Source organism: Sciurus vulgaris, assembly GCF_902686455.1.
Source record: "Sciurus vulgaris genome assembly, chromosome: 14".
NCBI lineage: Eukaryota > Metazoa > Chordata > Mammalia > Rodentia > Sciuridae > Sciurus > Sciurus vulgaris.
Window position 1 is genome coordinate 29,338,255 of NC_136475.1, and position 9,520 is coordinate 29,347,774.

General features: G+C 34.5%; 1 pseudogene across 1 annotated transcript; it reads left to right on the plus strand.

Annotated features, from left to right (window-relative positions):
• Nucleotides 1-5,475: 5,475 nt before the first annotated feature.
• LOC306643803 (actin-related protein 2/3 complex subunit 5-like) lies at nucleotides 5,476-6,353 on the plus strand (annotated as a pseudogene). The gene has a single exon. The product of its transcript is annotated as an actin-related protein 2/3 complex subunit 5-like (transcript).
• Nucleotides 6,354-9,520: the final 3,167 nt, after the last annotated feature.

The following is a 9,520-nucleotide window of genomic DNA, read 5'->3' on the forward strand; positions in this document are numbered from 1 at the left end:
TCTATATCTATATCTATCTATATACATACATATATACAATGGAGTTTTTATTCAGCCATTAAAGAATGAAATGATGTCACTTGTAGAAAAATAGATGGGACTTGAAAATATTATGTTAAGTGAAATAAGCCAAACTCAGACAGTCAAGGGTCATATGTTTTCCTTCCAATGTGGAAGCTAGAGAGGAAAAAGGAAAAGAAAGATGTGTGTGTGTGTGTGTGTGTGTGTGTGTGTGTGTGTGTGTGTGTGTGTGAATCTCATGAAAATCAAAGGAAGATCAATAGAATAGCAGAAAGGGATCAGGGGTAAGAGGAGGGAAGGGAGGAGGAGGTGTTAGGGAATGATATTGGACAAATTCCGTTGTTATATCATGTGCATGTATGAATATGTAACAACAAATCCCACCATTATTTACATCTCTATAACACACCAATAAAAATATGGAAAAATTAATTAATAGAAAAAATGCTTTTGCTTTGTATTTGCTTTCTTTTTCATTAAAAATTTTATTGAGATAATTGTAGATTCACATGCACTTGTAAGAAATAATACAGAGATCCTGTGTACCCTTTAACCAGTTTTCACCCAATGGTAATGTTTTACAGAACTGTAGTACAATATCATAGCCAGGATATAGTTCTTTAGTATGATCACCAATCTTATTCAGATTTTCCCAGTTATTAGTTTTGAGTGTGGGTTTCTTCTAGTAATTTAGAAGATTTCTGTTATTTTCTAGTTTTCAACTTTATAATTTTGTGTATCTTAATCCTTTGTTTTTTGTTTTACTTATTTATCTTTTTGATACTAGGGATCGAACCCAGGGTGCTTAGCAACAGCCACCTCCCCAGCTCTTTCAATTTTTTTTTTTGAGACAGGATTGCTTAGGGCTTGCTAAATTGCTGAGACATGTTGAACGTGTGACCCTACTGCCTCAGCCTCAGGAGCTGCTGGGATTACAGGTGTGTACCACCACACCCAGCTTTATCCTCTATTTCTTTATCCAGAACAGTCTATTAATTCATTATCCATTCATCCATGGATGGACACCTAGGCTGGTTCCATAGTTTGGCTATTGTAAATTATGCTGCTATGAACACCTTATGGTGAAATTTAAGAACATCAAAGATAAAGAGAAAATTCTAAAATCTTCAGAAAATATCAAAGACAAAGAGCCTTCAGAGAAGATCAGCTGTAAAGGAATAAGAACCACATTGATATTGGTTGTCACATATAAAAAGGAGGGTCCGAGAAGTCAACAAAGTAATGATTTTGAGGTTTTAAAGAAAAACAGCCAAGTTATAATCTATATGTAGGACTATTATAAAAGTATTTCCAGCACAAGTCTTATAAGATTACCACAAACCTTGTAAGATTACCACTTTAGAAAAACTTTAGAAAAAGGGTTCAAATAAGTAGAGAAACCAAGAGAAGGTTGCAAGATATTTGGTAAATGTAAGGACGATTAACTTAGTAAACGTTACCATTGTTTTAAAACTCGGTGACCGAAGGGAAAAAAGTGAAAAAGAATATAAAACTCTGGACCTGATCTTCTAGACAATATCAATGCAATCTTGATCATGATGGACATGAAAATATGCAAATGTTATTGTTTTGCTTGATGGGCAATTATTGATAAATTAATAATAAATAAATATACATATGAACTTAAGGCACTCATGTAACAAAAGGAAAAAAAGTTCAATTGTATCTATGTAGTAGAAAGTAAGAAAGGAAAAAACAAAGAAAGAAAATGAAGTACACATAAAAAATGCGAAATATCCCAGAAATGTCAAAAATATAGATGGGTAAAATTTGTAACTTAAAATCTAGAAACTCTCAAGATTGGAAACACACACACAAAATCTAATAATATTCCGTATACATGAGATATACTGAAAGCAAAGAAGATAGGTTGAAAATAAAAGAATAGAAAAAGATATGAATTAAAAAAATAATTGAATAGCAATCTGATGAGCTAGAGTACTAAACAAAACTAATGAGACAAAGAGAATTATTAGATTCTAGGAAAAGGAACCACAGAATATATGGGAAGTATATATTACATGAACATATAGGCAGTAAAAATATAGCCTCGAAATATATAAAATAACAAACTGATGGAATCCTAAGATGGTAGATTACCAATATATTCATAGATTTTTAACAAGTTGAAGATCAGCAAACAAAAAATAAGCAGATTATAAATACAATCTAAATAATACCATTAATTGTCCAGTTGCTAAATATATATTGAATTCTATAGTAGGCAGATAATACAGTCTTTTTTTATTTTGCCCACATATAATAGTTACAAAAATTTACCACATACCATACTAGGCAACAAAGAAAGCCCTAGTTAATTCCACAGAATCAATACTATAGAAACTATTATGTAAAAGTCCAAATAGTAAATAATTTTTGGCTTTGTGGACCTGATGATGTCTGTCTTAACTACTATACTCTGTAGTTGTATCACAGAAGAAACCATGGTTAATACATGAATGAATAGGTGTCGCTGCGTTCTAGTAACTTTATTTTCAAAAAACAGGTGATGAGACAGACCTGAATCATGAACTATAATCTACTGAAACTCTAGTATAGACTAACACAAACATTCTGGGCAGCAATCTGGCAGGATTAAAGCAAAACACATATAGTATCACTTGTGGTTTATAATCTCTCTCTCCATATATATATATATTTAACAAAGAAATTCTCAAGCAGATCCATAAGGGGACATATTCAGAGATTTCAATGCTCTGCAGGAATTTGGGGACAATCTGTTAATCACTGGGGAATTGGATAAATAATATGCAGTGGCTAAATGCCATGGGAGACAACTTGAGATTAGATGTGCCCAGGCAACAGGTATATATATTAATATCAGAGGGCCAATTCAAAAACATAAGAAACAGAATGAGACCTAAAGCATAGTGACGATAATTTTTAAAATATATATACCAAAGAATACATTTTGTGAGACCTATAAGTTAAGAAATACACTTTATTTTGCAGTGCTGCACCACTGAGCTACATTCCTAGCCAAGAATTCACTTTAAATTCATTAGACTTATTGAAGGGTGCAGTGGTAAAATCATAGCAACTCAGAAGGTTGAGGTAGGAGGAGCACAAGTTCAAGATCAGTCTTGGCAACTTAGCAAGACCCTGTTCAAAATTAAAAAAAAAAAAAAAAAACCAAAGAGCTGGGAATGTAGCTCAGTGATACAGTTCAATCCCCAGTACCTCCGATGTTCAATCCCCAGTACCACCAAATAAAAAAATTCCTTAGAATTATTGCCAGTGTGTATGAGTAAGGTGGCAATGTGGATGCAGAGATGGACTTTGGGGAACTGGGACAAGGCAAACAAGCAAACTTGAGAAATCCCTTGCCCAAAACAGGCATGATAATGGCCACAAACTGATGGGAATGATTAATTCTGAGATCCAGGATGTTACAGATCAATTATAGAGTAAGTTCAACAACCCATTTCTCTCTGAGTGCACTGATATTTCATCATCTGCCCATTTAGCGATTAACTTTGTTTAAACAATATTATAGTATGGTAATTCATCTTTTAGTAATTTTTTTGGTATAGCTATTTTTTGCAAAAGCATTTCATGTCCATGATTTGCATCTGGTTAGAACTACCTAATCAATTGATCTAATTGATTTGGCTCCTGATGTTACATAGTAATCAAGAGCATGTTGCTCAAATTTCACAACACTATGAACAATAAGAAACAAAAATGGTTGAATTTTAAAACTTGATAAAGACATGTCATCATTCTTAAATTGTATTTGTAAAAAAAGTATTGTCTTTATTTCCTTTTGTTATATTCAGTGACTAAGATAAGCCCCTATTAAAGGGTCTTGAAATAAACTTTATTCATCCATAGCAAATGAAATTGTTCCTGTGAATTCTTTTAAAAGCATGTTTGACTTGAGTGTTAAAATGTATTTGTTATCCTAGGCTAGGGAAAGGGATCTCACATGTATAGAAGAACTACCTTAAGTCAAGTACTAGACATGTATCATTCCAATTAATCCTCATAACAAGTTTTTAGAGTGGTCAGTATAATCTCATTTTATAGATGGTGAAACTAAGGTTCACATAAATCAAGTAATTTGTGCAAGGTCTCATAGCTAGGAACTAGTGACATTAGAATACACAATGAATAAATATAGTGTTAGAATAAAAATCAGTGCTTAAACATTATGGCAGGTTACATTTTAGCATGGTGGTTTAAGACCCATCCAGTTCATCTCTCCAGTTGATTAAAATCATTAGACAAAATGCAAAATGTCTCTGCAAAGAGAAGAAGGAAAAGGCAGGCAGATGGAGGAAAGTAAAAAATTAAAGAGGCAACCAACATGGAGTTGAACTTTGCTTTGTAGTTCCTTTTCTCTTCTGATCTTGCCCCAAAGCTGGGTCCTAGTTGTGGAACAATGCAGAAGCAAATGTGGCTAAAACTTAAATAGAAGTCCAGTGTTTGTGGCTTGCAAAAACAGGAAAATGGGCTCTCCAGGTCTGAGAATGGAGTGAGAATCCTGTAGGGGAGCATGCCAGAGCAGGAGATCCATTAATTTAGTTAATGAACCCATATAAGTCTCAGTGTAAGCCTAGAACTGTGATGTATGGGCAAATGCAAATACTTGAACCACTGTGACCAAATATCAGAATGATTACCTGCACAACTTTCAGAATAACCTCTAAAGGTGTATGAATAAGATAAATCCACAGCTGTATAATGAGACTTAGAGAACCAAACTGAGATTTGAATGACTACAGAAGGCAAGACAGAACTTACATTCTGAGCCTAATAAGGTTGATTGTTTGCTACAACAAAAACACAAACATTCTCCAGAGTATTATAAGAAGATTCAAAGTTTATCCAACACAACATTCATAATGTACAAGATACAATCCAAAGGCTAGGGTTGTAGCTCAGTGGTGCTTGCTGAGCAGGCATGAGGCCCTGGGTTCCATGTCCGGTATTGGGGTAGGGGGAGATATGATACAAAATTACTTAACAGACAAATGAACTAGATGTCAATAATTCTTCAGAGAAAACATAAGCAACAAATGCTAACCCTAAGATAACTCAGATGGCAGAATTACCAGACAGAAATTTTAAAGCAACTTTTATAAGTTTTCTCCATGAGGTAAAGAAAATACATATGAAATGAACAGAAAAGGGCTATTTTCAGCAAAGAACTGCAACTATAAAAAAGAACTGGATGAAAATTTCAGAGCTGAAAAGGTACAATCTCTGAAATGAAAAACTTACTGTATAGGCTCAATAACAGAGAAGACAGAGAAAAGAATAAGCAATACAACTGAAGATGAATCAATAGAAATTATCCAATTAGAAAAACCAAGTAGGAATCCGGCGCCGGGTAGTGGGTTCCTGCTGGGCCGGGCGAGCTGAACTAGAGGCAGGACGGAGGAGGCCTTGCCACGGTCTGGGTCCGGGATGTCGAAGAACACGGTGTCGTCGGCCCGCTTCCGGAAGGTGGACGTGGATGAGTACGACGAGAACAAGTTCGTGGACGAGGAGGACGGAGGCGACTGACAGGCCGGGCCAGACGTGTGCGAAGTGGACTCCTGCCTGCGGCCAGGAAACATGGCGCCTGCTCGCCAGGCAGCTCTGAAAAATCCCCCTGTCAACACCAAGAGTCTGGCGGTGAAGGATCCGGCAGGCAGCACTGTCTTGAAGATGCTCATTTCTTTTAAAGCTAATAATATTGAAAAGGCCGTTCAATCTCTGGACAAGAATGGTGTGGATCTCTTAATGAAGTATATTTATAAGGGCTTTGAGAGCCCATCTGACAATAGCAGTGCTGTTACCACAATGGCATGAAAAAGCACTTGCTGCTGGAGGAGTAGGATCCATGTTCGTGTCTTGACTGCAAGGAAAACAGTGTAGTCCAGCAGGAACTGGCTCCACCGCGGGAGTGGGAATTGCTGGTACAAAGACCAAAACAACCCAATGCCACCGCTGCCCTGTGGGTAGCATCTGCTTCTCTCAGCTCTTGCCTTCTTGCTTCCTTTTTCACATCTATAAAGAAGAGAATTACATACCAGATTTCCTTTCATGAAAATTGGGATAATGTGGAAGAAATTTGGCTTCAGCAGGATTGTTTCATACTCTCATAATCATTTCAATGATGTGTATACCAGTCTGTGTATAGTATCATGTACATTCAGGTTTAATTGTGCAATCTTAAACCCCTATCAGCTGATTTCTGTGCTCTTTTATATTATTTTTGACTAATACTGAGGGATCTGATCAGAATTTGAGGCCAGTTTCCTAACTCATTGCTAGTCAGGAAGTGATTTTTATTTTTTAATACATATATTTACATATATGTATATATTTATTTATTTGAGAAACTGGCAGCTATTAATTGCAAAACTGGACCATACTTCTCTTATTTAAGCAAAAGTGGTGAGTGAAAACCACTACTAACTTCCACTTATATATTTCTGCTTGCCTCTGGATTATGCTGTGAGTTTTACAAATGCTACTTCCTTTCAACATTCCATTATCATGGCCTCTTGATTTCTTTGTGGTCACCCAGGGTCCAGAACAAGGAATCTTGTTCTATACAGGTATATCTGTAAAATATCAGAGTCTATTTGGCATGATATTAAAATTTCTTTTCAATAATATGGCTCCCTTTGGGGAAACTACTCCAAATCAGAAAGGAAGTAGAAACTATGATACAGTTCAAACTCTGAGCAGCCTCTGAATGAAATACTATTTCTTTAGAAGAATAGTAGCCGCCTTAGACATTATGATGATGTATATGAATATTTAATATATCATTTAGTATGCCCTATAAATGTCCTCAGTGTTCTTCAGGGTAATTGGGATCTCAAAAGATTTGGTTCAGATCCAAACAAATAACATATTCTGTGTACAGCTCAGTGTTTTTTTAAAAGAGAAAATGCCACACAGCAAAAAATTGTTTACTTTGTTGGACACACCAAATTGGTTCTCACAAAGTGACTGGTGCTTATAAAAAGCTATTATTACAGAGTAGCTCAAAAAAAAAAAAAAAAAAAAAAAAAAACACCCAAAAGCATATGACCAAGAGGGAAATCAGCCTGTGTTTAGTATTTACGTTGGCTACCAGTTTCATAATCACTGACTTATGTGAAAACTGGTGCAGAAATTCCATAAACTCTACTGTTTTTGATACCTGCTCTTTGTTTTGTTTTGTAAAAATGATAAACTTTAGAAAATAAGTGTTGAATAATTTTACAAAAGAAAAAAAGATAAACCAAGTAAATCATGGTCTGGGAAAAATAAACAGAGTCTTAGGGATATATGAAAAAAAAATCAAAAGATGCAATATATGTGTCCAAAAAAAGAGAAGAAATATGTATTGGTGCAGTAAAAGATATTTGAAGAAATAATGCTAAAGCTCTTCCAAATGTGGTGAAAGACACAAATTAACAAATTTAAGGATTTTCAAATCCTAAGCAATACAAACTTGTAGAAAACCACATTTAGAGACTTTGTAATGGAAGTATTTAAAGTCAAAAATTAAGGAAAATCTTTGAAATCAGACAGAGAAAACGCTTTATACCCATGGGAGCAATGATTTGAATGTCTACGGATTTTTCATTGGAGGCATGAACACCATGCAACCATCGACCCATAATGTTATACTCAGCAAAAATATTCTTCATGAATGAAAAAGAAAGACAGTTTATTTCAGACCAAGGGAAACTGCCTGCTATAAAAATAAATACTAAAGGAAGTTCTTCAGGTTGAAAGAAATGTTACCAGAGGGAAATTTGACTCTTCAGAAATGGATAGCTATAGAAATGGTAACTAGCTATGTAAAAACACCAGATTACTCTTTTCCTTTCAAAATTTATACAATATCCACATTTATTTAAAGTTATAAGATTACCTACTGGGATTTCAATAGATGTTTTATACATGTGCTAACTATGTCATAAAGATCAATGATGAACTGATACTCAATGAATTTATATAACTGTGAAGTTTCAATACCTTATGTGAAATAGTAAAAGTTAACTCTAGTTTATGAAAGGTTAAGTAAGTATATTGTAATTTGTACAGCAATCACTACAACAAACTTATTTGTAAAAGCAACAAAGTTTCAACTACATAAAGATGGTCAAAAAGCCAATTGATGACTAGGCATAGTGGTGCATACCTGTAATCCTAGTGACTCAGGTGGCTGAGGCGGGAGGATCCCAAGTTCAAAGCCAACCTCAGCAACTAAGCAAGGTCCTAAGCAACTCAGTGAGAGCCTATCTCAAAAGAAAATAAAAAAGGTTGGGGCTGTAGCTCTACGGTTAAGTACCAAAAAAAAAAAAAAAAAAAGAAAAAAGATAATTTATGAATTAAAATGGAATATTACAGAATACTTAAATAGTCCAAAAGGAGGCTGGCCCCCACAAAAAAAGGGGAAATGGAAGAACAGGAGATAGAAGGGACCTAAGATGGTAGACCTAAATTATTGATAGCTATATCAATAAATACATTAAATGTTGGACAATTAACACTTATAGGTCAGTGGAATAGAATTGAAAGTCTAGAAATAAACCCTTATGTTTATGGTCAATTGCTTTTCAACAAGATCACCAAGATAATTTAATGAGTTAAAGAATTATCTTTATAACAAATGGCTTTGAGTCAAGTGGGTATCCACATGCAAAGAATAGAGTGGGGAATAAAGAAGAAAGAATGAGGTTGGACCCCTACTTCCATGCTATATATAAAAATTAACCCCAGATGGGTGATGGATTATAGAGCTGAATGTAAGAACTACATTAAAATTTCACATAAATTTAAGTCACTGAATTAATTCCTATAAAGAAGCCAACTCAAAAGTTGAGATTTGGGAGCTGGGGTTGTGGCTTCCAAACTTGTTTATTAGTTTTAGTGATCTTTTTAGTGGTAGAGCACTTGCCTGGCATGTGTGAGGCACTGGGTTTGATTCTCAGCACCACATATAAATAAATAAAATAAAGGCCCATTGACTACTAAGAAAAATATTTTTTAAAAAGTTGAGATTTTTGACAGAGATTGTATTTAATCTATAGAAAAATTTGGAGATTATTTATTTCTGAAGCATATTATATCTCCCAACCTGTGAACATCATGTCTTTCTACTTATATAGATCTTTATTTTTTTAAACAATGTTTTATAATTTTCAGACTATAAGTTCTGTACTTTTCTTTTTGTACTGGGCATTGAACACAAAGGTGTTTTACCACTGATCCACATCTCCAGCCCCTCCCCTTTTTTCAAAATAGGGTCTTGCTAAATTGCTTAGGGCCTTGCTAAATTGACACAATCCTCCTACTTTAGCCTCCCAAGCTGCACCTGGCTTGTACTTCTTTTGTTAAATTTATTCCTAAGAATTTTATTTTTTTGATGCTATTGTACATGAAGTTGTTTTCTTAATTTCATTTTTTATTATTTGTTGAAATGTACATAAATGCAATTGATTTTTGTATATCGATCCTATAT